Source organism: Aquila chrysaetos, chromosome 8 (assembly GCF_900496995.4).
Source record: "Aquila chrysaetos chrysaetos chromosome 8, bAquChr1.4, whole genome shotgun sequence".
Lineage (NCBI taxonomy): Eukaryota > Metazoa > Chordata > Aves > Accipitriformes > Accipitridae > Aquila > Aquila chrysaetos.
In genome coordinates this window covers 28,440,965-28,454,191 of record NC_044011.1, presented here as the reverse complement: position 1 = coordinate 28,454,191, position 13,227 = coordinate 28,440,965, and the positions used below count along the sequence as shown (strand labels likewise).

Below are 13,227 nucleotides of genomic sequence, written 5' to 3'. Positions count from 1 at the left end.
GTACATAACTTGTATATCCCTGAGTTGCCACATTTCTACAGCAAACAAGGCCATGTTGGCATCTCAGCTTTAACCTCCTGTTAAAAATAAACATTACTTTAATGCAGAAGTATCTCCATGTTTAATCAAACTCCTCAGGGTAATAACAAACAGAAACTTGAGAATGCTTCCTTTTATTTTGATACAACCGTTTTTCTTTTCTGGAAGGCACTCTACCTTTTGATCTCCTGAAAATGACACCTTTTTGATGTCATCTAAATCATATGCATCGCACTGCTATTCAGTAAACAGCGAGATCTTGATACTACTCACCTCTCACATTGCCCAAACGTAGTTCATTAGGCCACTTAGGGATGAGGTACAATCTGTTGTTAGCCATCATGATGGAAGATTTATTAAATCAGTAGTTTCCAAACTGTGATCCACAGACCTGAAGGTCTGCCGAGATTAGCTAACTTGAGCATTTTTCATGCTTTGGTTCAGCTATTAAATCATGTTCAAAGAAGTTCACCAGTGAGAAACATATCATCAGCTGATGATATGACTGGCAAAATTTGACAGGAGTCAATGCAGTCATGCAGCCCCACTTTGCCTGAAGAACTGTCCCTGTTCCCAGACTTTGTTCAAAATCCCTTTCTGTGAAAGCCAGCAGCAATGTCATTGCCACTGCAACGTGATGTGGTTACCAGTGGGAGGGAAAGAGTCTTCATGATCACCTTTATTTAAGAGATGTATATGGTATAAAAAGTTACGGACATTTCTGGCTTTTCCTTCCAAGAAGTTGATGTGAAAGTGAATTATTATTACCACAGAGAAACAGAAGAAGTATAATATTCGGATGTTTATATTTTAGAGGTGATCCATGCACAGTGCCTGGAGGATCTTGTGATGAGATGTCACATCAAATAAGAAATCCAATACTCAAATTCAGTTGTCATAAAAAGAAGGTTTTACTTTGACTGTATTCCAGCACTCTGACTCTATTCCAGAAAAACAAAGACTCAGTTTCAGAATGATTTTTATTTTGCTTTGAACGCTGTTCACATACACTAAATGAAAAAGAACTTTCATGTTCTGATTAGAGAAATTAGCTCAAAGAACATTTTAATGCTACTTGCTCTTATTTTTGATTTCGTGTTCCAGAAATGTCTGTGGTGCTTGCTAAAGATCATAAAGCATCACCAGCCTCTCCTTTGCCATGCATAATGAAAGCCAGCATTTCAACAACACTGGGAAGAAGCTTTATTTACATAGCACAAAGGAAAACATTTTTTTTTGAAAGACCAACATTAATCATGGACAGTACAGCAAATCAAAATGTTTTCACAGCAAAACACAATCAAATGTTTTTATTCTAGCCAAAGAACAGGTTTGTGATTCTGAGAATAACACTGTGTTCCACACCAAAGAGGCACAAAAGGGCTTCTCCAGCACTGTGCCATTAAACCTCCTTTGCCTCTATAAGAAGAGCTCAGTTCTGACAACACTGACTGTGCTTAATGAACCTTGAAGTCAATGGGAGTCTCTCCATGATGTCTACTCATATCTCCCAGGTCCCTGTTAGTAGACCCCTGGGAAAAACACTTTCTTTACCCTGCTCAGCAATTGCATCATGCTGATGCAGATCTGAGGCCGAGCAGATAGCTGGGGCATTTATGAAGACACTGCTGGTGTCTGTGTTCTACCTCATGGACTCAGCAGAGCCCCTTCCCCTTTGGGACAGGGGTCTGGAAGGAAATCCCCATCTTTTAGTGAATATAAATGTAGGTTTGGGATTTGGGTGACTTTTGTGTTTGGTTTTGGGGAGGAGAGAGTGTCATCTTTCTCTTGTTCTGTTAGAAGAGACATGAATTTGCTTTGGATATCTTTTTTTGTTAGCTCACTGAATTCAGTGAAAGTCACCTGATGGACCCTCTAGGCCACTAGCATGACTGCTAAATAGGTAAGATACCTCAAGCTACGACTGATGATAATTATTCTCTGCTTTCTTCACACATTCACCAAGCTCACGTGTTGTCTAAAAGTAAGTGGAGCAATGGAAGGGGAGAAACACGTCTGTAGACATGAACTAAGGCTGACAAATCTGTAGGAAGTTGCTTTGAGTGCACTAGATTATTCAGAAAGCCTAATGCTGTTGTATGGTTTTCCTTTGTTTTTTTCTATGATACTGTTTAATACCACCTAGATTCTTACTTCTTGTCTTTGCTTTTTTGAGAAATGTATTTTTCTTACAGTTTGAATCCAGTTTGCAAAGGTGTGTGAGATTCCCAGGGATTTCCCCTGAGACAAGTCAAATACTTGCAGCCATTTTCTTATCAATTGATTCCAGTTTTTAATCCATCAAAATCAGTTTGATGCAAAAGTTGCGTGTTCATGCCTTGAAACCCTACATTTCCTTCTCAAGCTGCTTCCTTAACTGTTCCAAAGAGAACACAGCTCCCATGTTACTAACAATAGTAATATAAATCCTTAAATACATTAGTTCTAACAAGAGCTCCCGGGACATCTTCCTGGTGATTCCCTTCTGATGTGGTCTGCGGGTATTTACATTAAGAATCTGTGACTGCTTGAAAAAAATGGATCAGTATCGCAGCATTTCTGTTTCCTGGCCTGTTGTTTTACATATTCCTAGGGAAATCCCATCCAGCCTAACATTGATCTTTTTGGCACTGCCCTTTAATAGGTGCCACCCATCCAGTCAAAGCAGGGCAGAAGCTGCCAAACTCTAGTATTTCCTTGCTTTATTGCTCAAAGAATGTCCTTGCCTTCTCTTTCTTGGTTGTTTTCTATACATACATTTGTGACTCTCTCTATTCCCCAAGACTGTGTTTGCTTGCAATTAGTGGAGCTTTTGAGCAGATTTAGGCCACTGGTACATAGCTCGATAATCACCACTTTTCCACTCTTTTCCAGTCATTCTTTTGTGATGGTCAAATATATTTCACGACATAATAATGTCCCTTGGCAGATTTGATCTCATTCTCATAATGCAAATGTTTATAGACAATGGACTCAATATGCCAGTTAAAACAGATTTTGATTTTGCTTATCTACAGCCAAAGTTCTTGGCCCCTGGTGCACAACCAAACCATGTGTAAAAAGGTATTCAGCTTTGAATGAGATCACTAACAGCTGTTGCTGCACATAACATTTAATCTTCGAACATCATCAACAACACCAAAAATCAGGCAGTTCAAAATGTAGAAGTGGAGAAACATGGGCACTGTGAGAGCAAGCTTCAGTTCCTCTTAATTGCTGCCATGCCTTGTGTACGCAGTGGTGCTCTTCTTGCAGCTACAGTAGCCTGCCCTCGGGAGTCCCTGAGGATTGTACCAGGAGAATAAAAAAACCCCCTACCTTCTGAGAAGAGCAGCCCAAAATGCAGCCACTCCCCACCCATCCCATCTCCTCGGCAGTTGGGTTCTTGCTCAAAGCAGGTGCCAAAGGGTGGTAAATGAGAGAGGTACTGAAGTGGTCAAGAGTGTTTATTAATATAGTCTCTGATACACAGGGATGAGCCTGGCCTTTATGGTAAAATTAGCTCATAATCATTCTGGTTGCTCCTATTAGTCTCCAAATGCAATTTTGAATCTCGTCTTCTCCATGGTATTTCTGAGAGATAAAATAAGATCACAATTTTCCACTATTCTGAAGAACAGGAAGTATCAGCCATTCCTTCAGGTGTTCTTTGCGTTTGTTGTTGAGATACCTTTTGGCAAATTTGTATTTCTTCTCCCTTCTCTATTCCTCAGAGCTACAGTATCTCCTGGATCAGGAGCTAAATGAGGTATCTGTGCTTTACACAACCTTTCAAAATGCTTGGACCCCACCTTGAAGCTTTTTCAGAAAGCTTGTAAAGAACCCTACTTCTAGAGAGATGTATTTTTTCTCTTTGTGGATGGCAGATGGTCCTGGCTTATTCACAGGCACTGTCCAATGCGCCTGGAGTCTGATAACCTCAGCCATCTGAATCACACCCGTGTGTAGTCATGAATTCTTGATAACGTTGCTGAAGCCTCACATATTCTCTTTACTGCTTTTCTTAATCATAAGGATTCTCCCATCATTCACTGAGTGCTCTCTCAGACATATATTCACTGAGTGCTCTCTCAGACATATATTTGTTGTGCTTTGCTGATACGTGTCTTGAAGCTATGCTGTTTTTTAAATATGGGGAAGAAATACCATGGCAATGGTAATGGGAATAATGTAACAGACTGATGAAAGAAAGTAAATTAAAGTTTAATGCTAGCAGTGGAAGTTAGTTATGACATTTTAGTTACATTGTTCTGTCTTCCAGAACTATAGTTTGGAGTCCTTGAGGAAGGAAAGGTTTCTTGAATTTTGTTGTATAATGTTGTTGTTGCAAATGTACCTGCTGGTCTGGTGCTATTATGTTCCCCATCTCCTTGACTGCTCTGAATTTTCATTGACTCGTAGATTTCACGGAAAGTTCATCATAGTCTTGCACAGGCTAAGAGTCTGTTCCATTAAATGGAAATTTGGGTCTCATGTCCTTTTCAGGAGTCATGGTTAATGAACCTGCACCAAGATTTCCTATGTGATTTGCATTTGGTACCTGTGGTTATACCCTAGCATTCCTTGCAGTGAAACAGATGTTTGTCATATGGTCCTAAACATATAAATAGGCCCAGTCTTTCCAAGCGATTTGTGTGCCAAAGAATTCAATTATGGCTCTGAATGGGCCTGGGCCATAACACTGTGAGACGAGCTTATTTAACAGAAATTCTAGAGTGTTTGGCACATTATGTTTACCAGGGTGAGGCGAACAGGAATGAAATGCAGTCTTGGAAAGAGGACTGTCCTGCAGATGACTCACTGCAATCAAACACTTTGAGAAAATATGGTCTCTAAATGTTATGTCTACAACTAATTAACTGTATTTATTGTAGGACCTACAGAAATATAGAAACTGTGAAGTTTAGGGAAAATTAAATTAGGTTTTCAAACACATGCCAGGCTGCCCAGCTTTTTTTGGGGGGGAAAAAACCAGCAATCTCTTTGCCAAGTAAACTGAAATATACTAAAATGCAAATGTTGATGTGTTTCAACAAGGAAATTCAATCGCTGAATGCAAACTTTGTTTTCAAAAATTGAAATGTTGAAATCATCCAGATTTCAAACTGAAAAGTAGGGTCATATATATGCAGTCTTTACTTAATCAGGAGCTTTGACATTTTTACGCTAATTCATTTCTCCAGATACTGTATTTTCCCCCATTGAAATATGCCCAATTTACAGACAGTATAGTCACACTCAAATAGACACACTTGCAGTAGAGCTGACAGATTTAGTTCCAGATGTGACTATATATGTATATACGTATGTGCCATATAGTACATACTTTTTTTTTTCCTTTTTTGTTACTAACGCCTCAAAATTGTTTGAGTATACTTGCGTAAGAATTGATATCACTAGAGATGTGGCAGTATATGCTTTTTATTATAAGGGAGTGCAGGACAAGGTTCAGTAATCGAATTCCTGAATGAAAATATTGTGATTTTCAGTGTAGTGGGCACGTGGTCAACAAAAAAATCAAGTGGTGCCTCACACTGATAGAATTGGATGTGTGTTCTTTGTGTAAGTATATTGATGGTTTGTTAATGGCATCAAAAGAGAGTAGAGAGGGGATGGATGTACTTTGTCTTTACAGTGGGTGGGTATCTGAAGGGGCAAATCCTCTACTGAACAACAAAAATCATGCCTTTCCAAGTAGGTCTTAGGAAACAATTTTTCTCTGCAAAAGCTACTGTTCCTGATACAGCACTGAGAAGATAGATTGAGTAGTCAGGAGATTAGTGGCCTTAGGCAAATCAACACTACATATCACAGTCCATTTAAACTTCAGATCTTGGAAAAGCTGTTGGAAGACTGGCTTCATGAACCAGCAGTAGGCTGGCACTCTTTTTCTCATCAGGATAATGGTTCCTCCTCTTGGCAAGTCAAAACTTGCTCCGTGAGACCCTGCGTCCATGCGTCAGTTGGAGAGCAGCCCAGGAAAGCACGGCGCTGCTAGCCAGCCAGCGTGGTGGTGTGGATGTATGAAGAGCAAGAACATCTTTCTTCAGCCTGGTCAGGAGGGTGTTAGCACAGCACTGACTCTAAGTTCACAAGGAGCCCCGCCAAACACCTTCTGGCTCTGTACTAGAGGAATCGTGCGCAGGAGCCAAGACAGGGAAGCCCTGAGGAAGGGCTGTAGCCAAAACTGTAGAAATCAAATCTAGGTCTGAATAGAGCACTTTGCTGACCAAATTTGGATTGTCACCAATTGCTTCTATTTAATGAGACCCTGTGGAAAGCAGGACCTTACCCTATAAACTTCTGAAAGGGGGAGCAGAGCGTCTAGGTTGGTGATTAACCAACTAGAATAGTCAGTTGTGTGTGAGACACTTTGGGGGATAGCTGTGATTCAGTTTGTGGAAAGAACGAGGTGTCATTTCGGTTTTTTAGGGATGTAAGTTTGTAACTAATTTTTGTCTCTCCTTGCCAGCGTAACGGTTTGAATGTTAATTTAATTTTGCAGAATATCATTTATGTAAATGTAATTAGAAGGGAAACATGATCGGGAGATGCACAGCACCAAAGAAAATTTATTACTCCGAGGGGTATTGCTCTAATCATTCAACTGCAATATTGAGTTTCCCCAGATTTAATCTAAAAGCAATAAATTACAAAAGGCTAATGTCCTGCCCAACAAAAAGCTGTCATGAACCCAAGTTTCTGTGGGGAAAAAATTCAACTTCATTTCAGCAACAGGCTCTCCTCGTTTACACATTCCTTTTATGATTCCAGTCAAGTCAAAGTAAAATGAATACAAATGTGAGAGTTCGAACACTTTCCCTGAATATGTATGTGTGTCTGTTGGTGATTGTAATAATCAGCAATCCAAGGCACTGGGGCTCCGTTATCTCGGGCAGAATTAGGAATGCAGTCCCGCAATGATAAAACTGCAAATTCTTCTCCCCACCTTCGCATGACCCTGTGAATTAAGGGAAGGCAAACTTGAGTCTGATTAATTCCAGTGTCCATATGAAAGTCTGTTGCTAATGTGCCATTGTTTTTGTTCTGCTGACAAAATGAATGAGAAGAAACGAGCCGTCCTTTTGCCTGTATTAGTGACTGTAACCTATGTACTCCATGGAAAGCACTGTCTGGCAGGGAAGTTGCCCTGTTGACGCTGCTGGTCTGCATTTACTAAAGGGACACTTTTGCAAAGTGGAATGAAAAACAAACGGATAATCAAATAATACTGTGTGGTTACTTCTCAAAGTCCTTGAATAGCAGTTCTGCTATTCAAGGAGCATCTCTCCACTTGACAAAACCTGCAATGAAAATTTGTCAGTGAATAAACAACAGCTAGGCAAAATAAGAATTGGTAAATGCCTGCCTAATGTGTAGGCTAAAACACTGTTAAGTGTTGGGGTTTTGTGGTACAATTTAGTATGAAGGCTGATGCCAACATTACACTTCTTTAAGAAGCAGAGTAATTAGTACAGGAAATAGGTTTCTTATGGTTTATTAAGCCAAATTCATCTCTGGTTTAACTCCGCTGTAGCCTGTATTACATTTGTTCTTATTTCCCAGTGTTCCTCTGCACAGTTCTTTATACCATGACCTTTAATTCACTGTGTGTGTCTTTTATTTTAGGTAAGGACCATAGTTCCTCTCTCAATTTGTTAGTATCAATTATGTTGTAAGCCCACGTTTCTTGGCTTGCAAAATGAAACCCACCAGATCTGCAGCAAGTTTTTTACAAAGTGCACATTGGCAGGTTTACAGATTCCCACGGCTGTACATGGGACATGGGGAGAAGCACAGGGCTGCAGTCTCAAAGGCATGGAGAAACAGAACTATGAGAGGACTGGGGGAAAATGCAAGTAACAGAGAAAACAATGTTGTTAGAAGCAGCAGAGAAGGGGCTCAACATATGAATTACGTATGTCCTTGTGGAGGAAAAACAAGTCTTAGGAGGATAGCTGAAAGCAGTAACTAGCAGTCTGGAGAATGAGAGAAAGTAACTGGGCTTGTTGGGACATATAAACAAGCTGGTGAGGGTCAGGACCTGCTGCTGAATTCAAAATTCAGTATCAGAATTCAAATCAGTATCTTCCTCGTTGTCCCAACCAAGCTCTGAAGATAAGGTTCAAGGGCTCCTTGTGAATGACTTTGGCCGAGAGCAGGGGATGTGTCTGCGCAAGGTTTGCGCTGGTGTCCCATGATGTGATGGCACTGATGAGACAGGGAGGCAGCTGCCTCCTCCTCCTCCTGTGTCTTGTATCTGTTGCAGAGATGAGTTCCTACACTGAGAACTCTTCTTATAGGGCTGCTTCCATGTGGCAGGCACCCCAACTTCTGTTTCATTTCATCCAACCCAAAGTTAAACTGAAAGGAGGTAAAGATGATTGAATAGAGTCATAACAACATACATACTGCATCAGCTTTTGGTCTGTAGGGTACTGGTGTAAAGCAGTTATAGTTGTAATTCTCCACCCACGGGTGGTTAGGGAGGTACAAATGTGTGCAGCAGAACATAGGACAAACTGCTGTGGGTACACTTAATTAACAGTGAACATGAACAATACTAATCATGTCATCCTTGATTGTATGCAAGTATAGCACAGATCATGAGAACCTGAACAGTAAGCTGCAGGCCTCTACTATATGATTGCATAGAGGATCTTTCGCAGCTGGGGCTAGTTCCATGGCTTTTTGCAGGCAAATCAGTAGAGAATGACAAAACCACAGAGGAACAGTGGAAAAGGTCTTACCTTAGTGATCTACGGTGTACACAGATTGCAAGATGTAGTGCTAAGAGACCTGAGATGTATTTTTCATTTCACAAGATGTAATTGCTCTAGTTGTGAAATAACATTTAAGATTTTTTTCTCTTTGTTTTTGCATAATGGAAGAAGGGGAATCCTGCATCATGGAAAATGTTTTCTGCCCCAAATGAAGACTACTGTTCTAAAATTCCTCAGGATGCATAATTGAAGATTTTATTAGTCAAAAGAAGTCTTCCAAGATCATCATCATTTATTACAGTTCCTGTGTTTTTCATTCCAATGAGATTTATAATTATAAACTGGTAATTAAAGAGGCTCCACTGTAATTCCATAGGAATTCCACTGTGATCTGACATTAATTAACAACCAATTATAAATTATGATATAACTTTTAAAAAACCCACCAGTGTCTGGATGCCTTCTTTCAGTTACAATGAAATGTTAGAAGGAATTTTGCTTTTGTAAGCTGGAGCCTTGTTGCAGATTGATTGGTACTGCCGTGCGCTATGGGTATGTTTCCATGATGCAGCAACTATATGGATGGGCAGATTGGACCTACTAAGGTTTTGAAAGAATTTTTATCCTCATCTTTCTTGTAAGAGGCATCTGTCTGACAGGAGTTCAACCTTCTGTCATGTCAACAGGTGTGCACACTTTAATGCTTAGATTTTATCTGACTTGTTACGTAAATTAGAATGATATGATGCATTGCTTTTATGCCTGATGCAAGCTCTCTCTGGCTTGAAAGTGTATTTTAAATAATTATAACCAATCAGGAAAGAGAGAACAATAGTTACTGGCTCCAATGAGAATGTCTGTGGAATAGAGTAGATGTGATAGCAGGTTAAGGGGATAAACTTTCAAAATTCTGGCATTATTTGGCCGTCTGCATTAAAGATCTGATATCTAATGCAATTTGTACATCCCCAAAATCTGACAGGTAGATTGCTACCTAGAGATATGTGGGTAATAAAACACCTGGTACATGTGGATAATCAGTACTAAATATCTCTCTTTCCTTTTTTCTCCTTTTCTGTATTTCTTTTACTTTTTTTTTTTTACTTTTTTTTTGTGAACTCAGGTCCGTAATCATCATTAAGCTTGTCAGAAAGATGGGGGAGGTGGGATGACACCCAAATCCATTACTTGCAAAGCCATGTAGAGAACAAAAGACATAAAAGGAGACAACAGACTCTTTTTGCATGGATGAAATAATGAGGTAAGTTTTCAAAGCCTTGCCCTGCAGATTAACTTCCACCATCTCCATTAAGCCTAATGAAAATCACGTGTGTGTTTCTGGGTATTTCTTAGCACGCTCCTCCCTTGCCTCTTTGCAGCTCCTCCCTGGGACCTTCCACAGCTACTTTGATCAAACCTCCAAGACCTCTCCCATGAAGTGTGGCTTCTGATCTGATCAAAGTATGGGTAACGGAGTGAAGTGTGGCCCTTTTAGTCATCTCCACACCCAGCTTTCATTATTATAAAGCAACACTGGTCTGAGCCCAAAGTTGTTCAGGAAAGTAATAGTGTGGCTTATTTAGCAGCCAACTTTTGTTGGCTTTGGAGTCCTCACTGTTTCTCAGGGTCAGTGTGGTTGCGTGGGTGTAGATCATTTATTTTTCCATTGTAATTTTTTGCCATTTTACAAAAGGGGAAATCTATGGGAGCAATCCTCTTATTTAAACTCAGACAAATCCAATAGTCTTGACCAAGAGATAGACCTGCCTGTTGCTTTCTCCCTCATTAATGTGAATGTACCTGTGCTCCTATAAAATAGATAAGATTTTAGCTGGGAAATTCCCATTAAAATCTCATCCTGTTATGTTGCATCTAACTTGTTATCAGGGCATCTCTGAATAGCTTTGCCAGTTAGCCAGAGATGTGTCATTGACAGCAAGGAACACAGTGCAGCTTTGACGTAGGGAAAAGTTATAAACTTGCTAGATCAGATCAGCACCAGCGGTGAATCAGCCTACTGCTATTGAACCCAGACAGTACACATGAACTAAACTTGCTGCTTTTACTTGTAACTATCCCTAGAAGGGATTAAGTTTTTAAGATCTGGCTACATGCATTTCAGATATTAATGCGTTCTTTTGGTTCTGTGCCTGAATAAGATTTAGAGGAATTTGGAGAGCAGCTGAACGCTAAAGCTTTAGGAGATCCAGCGTCAAAGCAGGGCTCATAGTTACCAACATCCTGTCAGCAAATCCTAATGTTCTATATTTAACCTACTATTAAAATTATGTTTTGTTATTTTTGTCTACCTTCAACTCAAAAGTTTGGTTTCTGTAAGATTGGAGAACAAGGCAAGCTCAGTTAAGGTTATAAAATTTATCTCACTGCTTTCTTTTTAGCTCGCTGTTGATCTGATGGCAGCTGAAAGGGCAAATGAGAAAGGTAGGTGTTATGTTTCAAGGGGAGAGTTATAAAAGTCTAAACTGTATTGAAAGTATATTTTACTCCTAATAATGAGAACTGGATGAACAGCGTTTAAAAAAATATGAACCTGCCCCAACTACATTGGTTCAGAACTAACTGATCTAATGCAGTTTTCTGAAGAATAATTGATATTATATAATCATAACTGGCAGTTTATGTCATGAAAGTGACACTTGACACTTTCCTCCTAACCAGTTTAACATCATCAATTAAAACATCACTTGTGTAATGACATTTTAGTAACCAGTTTAATATCATAAATTATGACATCACCTTCTTTTATGGCATCAAGGTTGAATAAAAGGTTTTCTTTAGAAAAGAGAAAAAGGAAAAAAGGGAGGAAACCTTATTATTGCTCCTCATTTTGTCCTTATAAAAGGTACACATGTTCTAGCCCTCTGGTCACTGTCCTTATTAGGGAGGATCTGAGAACTTAAAATCTGCAAACAAGGGTGATATAAACAATTGAAAAGAATGTGCTTCAGATTAGCACAACCTCCCAGTAGACAGTAGTGTCCTTTGCATAACACCAATGGAAATCATCCGGAAATGGAGAAGGAAGAACAGGCATGCTCATGGAACCTGATGAACTCAATTACAGTGTAGTAATATTTACCGAGATGTGGTGTGAAAGTTCAAGATTGCGTCATTACCTAACAGTGGATGTTCTCTTTCTTCATGGTCAGTGGCTTTAAAGAAATCCTTTATATCTTATTCTTCACTGAATGGTCAAATTTGGGTGCTGGAGTCTGGTATTTTACACCTCAGACTCTTGTGGGCACTGGATTTTATGATGACTGCTGGTGATTTGAGTCCTGAGTTGGCAAATGGCTCCCTTAGTTTATATCTATTTAGCCTCATGGAACCAGACAGGACCCAGACATGAATTGAGTTCAGAGGATTCTCAGTTAAGCAAAGGTCTCTATGAATATGTGTCTTTGTAGGATTAGCTGCAAGGAGTCAAATATTTTAAGTATATTGTGTGTTTTCAGAGCTGGCTTTCTAAAGGCACATAGCATCAGCTTCCCTCTCTTCCTACCAAGGTCAATAAAAGTGTGACCAAAAAAGTGACCACAGCCACAAGCAGAACAATTCATAATCAAGCATTTTCAAAATTATTCCTGCAATTTTTTCTCTTGAAACTGAATCATTACCATATTAAGTTGTGCTGAACTCCACGGCGACTCTACCCTGAGATAACACCCAGTGCCCAGCGTGTCTTCTAGCACTTGTGCAGAAACTTAACCTTGTACATGCAGATGGTCCCTGTGAATCATGTGCTTCTCCCATGGCTTGCCTTCATATCAGGTTCTTGGTTTGCAAAGTGGGCAAAGAATCCTAGATAGGAAGTCAAATTCACATTGTAAAAACTGAACAACTGTTACATATTGACTGAGGCATGAGCATTTCCCTGAGTAATCCAGAATAATTTCCCTTGCTAATTCCCAGACTGTAAATCAAGGATATGACAAATGGGTGCTGCATGGCATCTGGGCAACTGTTCTATCCTCAATCAAGTGTCCAGTGCTCAAGAGTTGCCCAAATACTGGCAAGAAGGTGGCAAGTCGGTAAGTATGATAACACTTCTTAAATTACAGACAAAATTTTAAGCAAATCTATGTAAATTGTCAGTGCATATCTTAGTGGTCTCCCGAGGATGCCATGATTTACCTACTCTCTTTTCTCAACATTTTTTCAGAAGTTTTTTTCCCCCATGAATATTTATGTCGATGCCTCATTTGCTGACTGAATTTCCACTCTGCTGGAATTATGCTTCCCCATAGTGCACCCAGGAAAGGTGAGCCGTTAGAGGTGAGGAAAAGAGATTCCATGACCTTTAGGAAATAGCAAGTGGCACTAGATAAAACCTATTCTGTGAGGGGTTACTTATGGATTGGTTGGACATAATTACCAAAAAATTATTATCTCTCTGAAACAATTAACTTCTGGTAGATCAGAGTCCAAATCTCCAGAAGCTCTG

The 13,227-nt window shown here is 39.7% G+C and overlaps 1 long non-coding RNA gene across 1 annotated transcript; it reads left to right on the top strand.

The window, feature by feature from the left end:
• The first annotated feature begins 11,168 nt into the window (after positions 1 to 11,168).
• On the top strand, positions 11,169 to 13,037 carry LOC121233503. The gene is made up of 3 exons (XR_005933081.1): positions 11,169 to 11,204; positions 12,696 to 12,814; positions 12,946 to 13,037. It is a non-coding gene; the product is annotated as an uncharacterized LOC121233503 (long non-coding RNA).
• Positions 13,038 to 13,227: the final 190 nt, after the last annotated feature.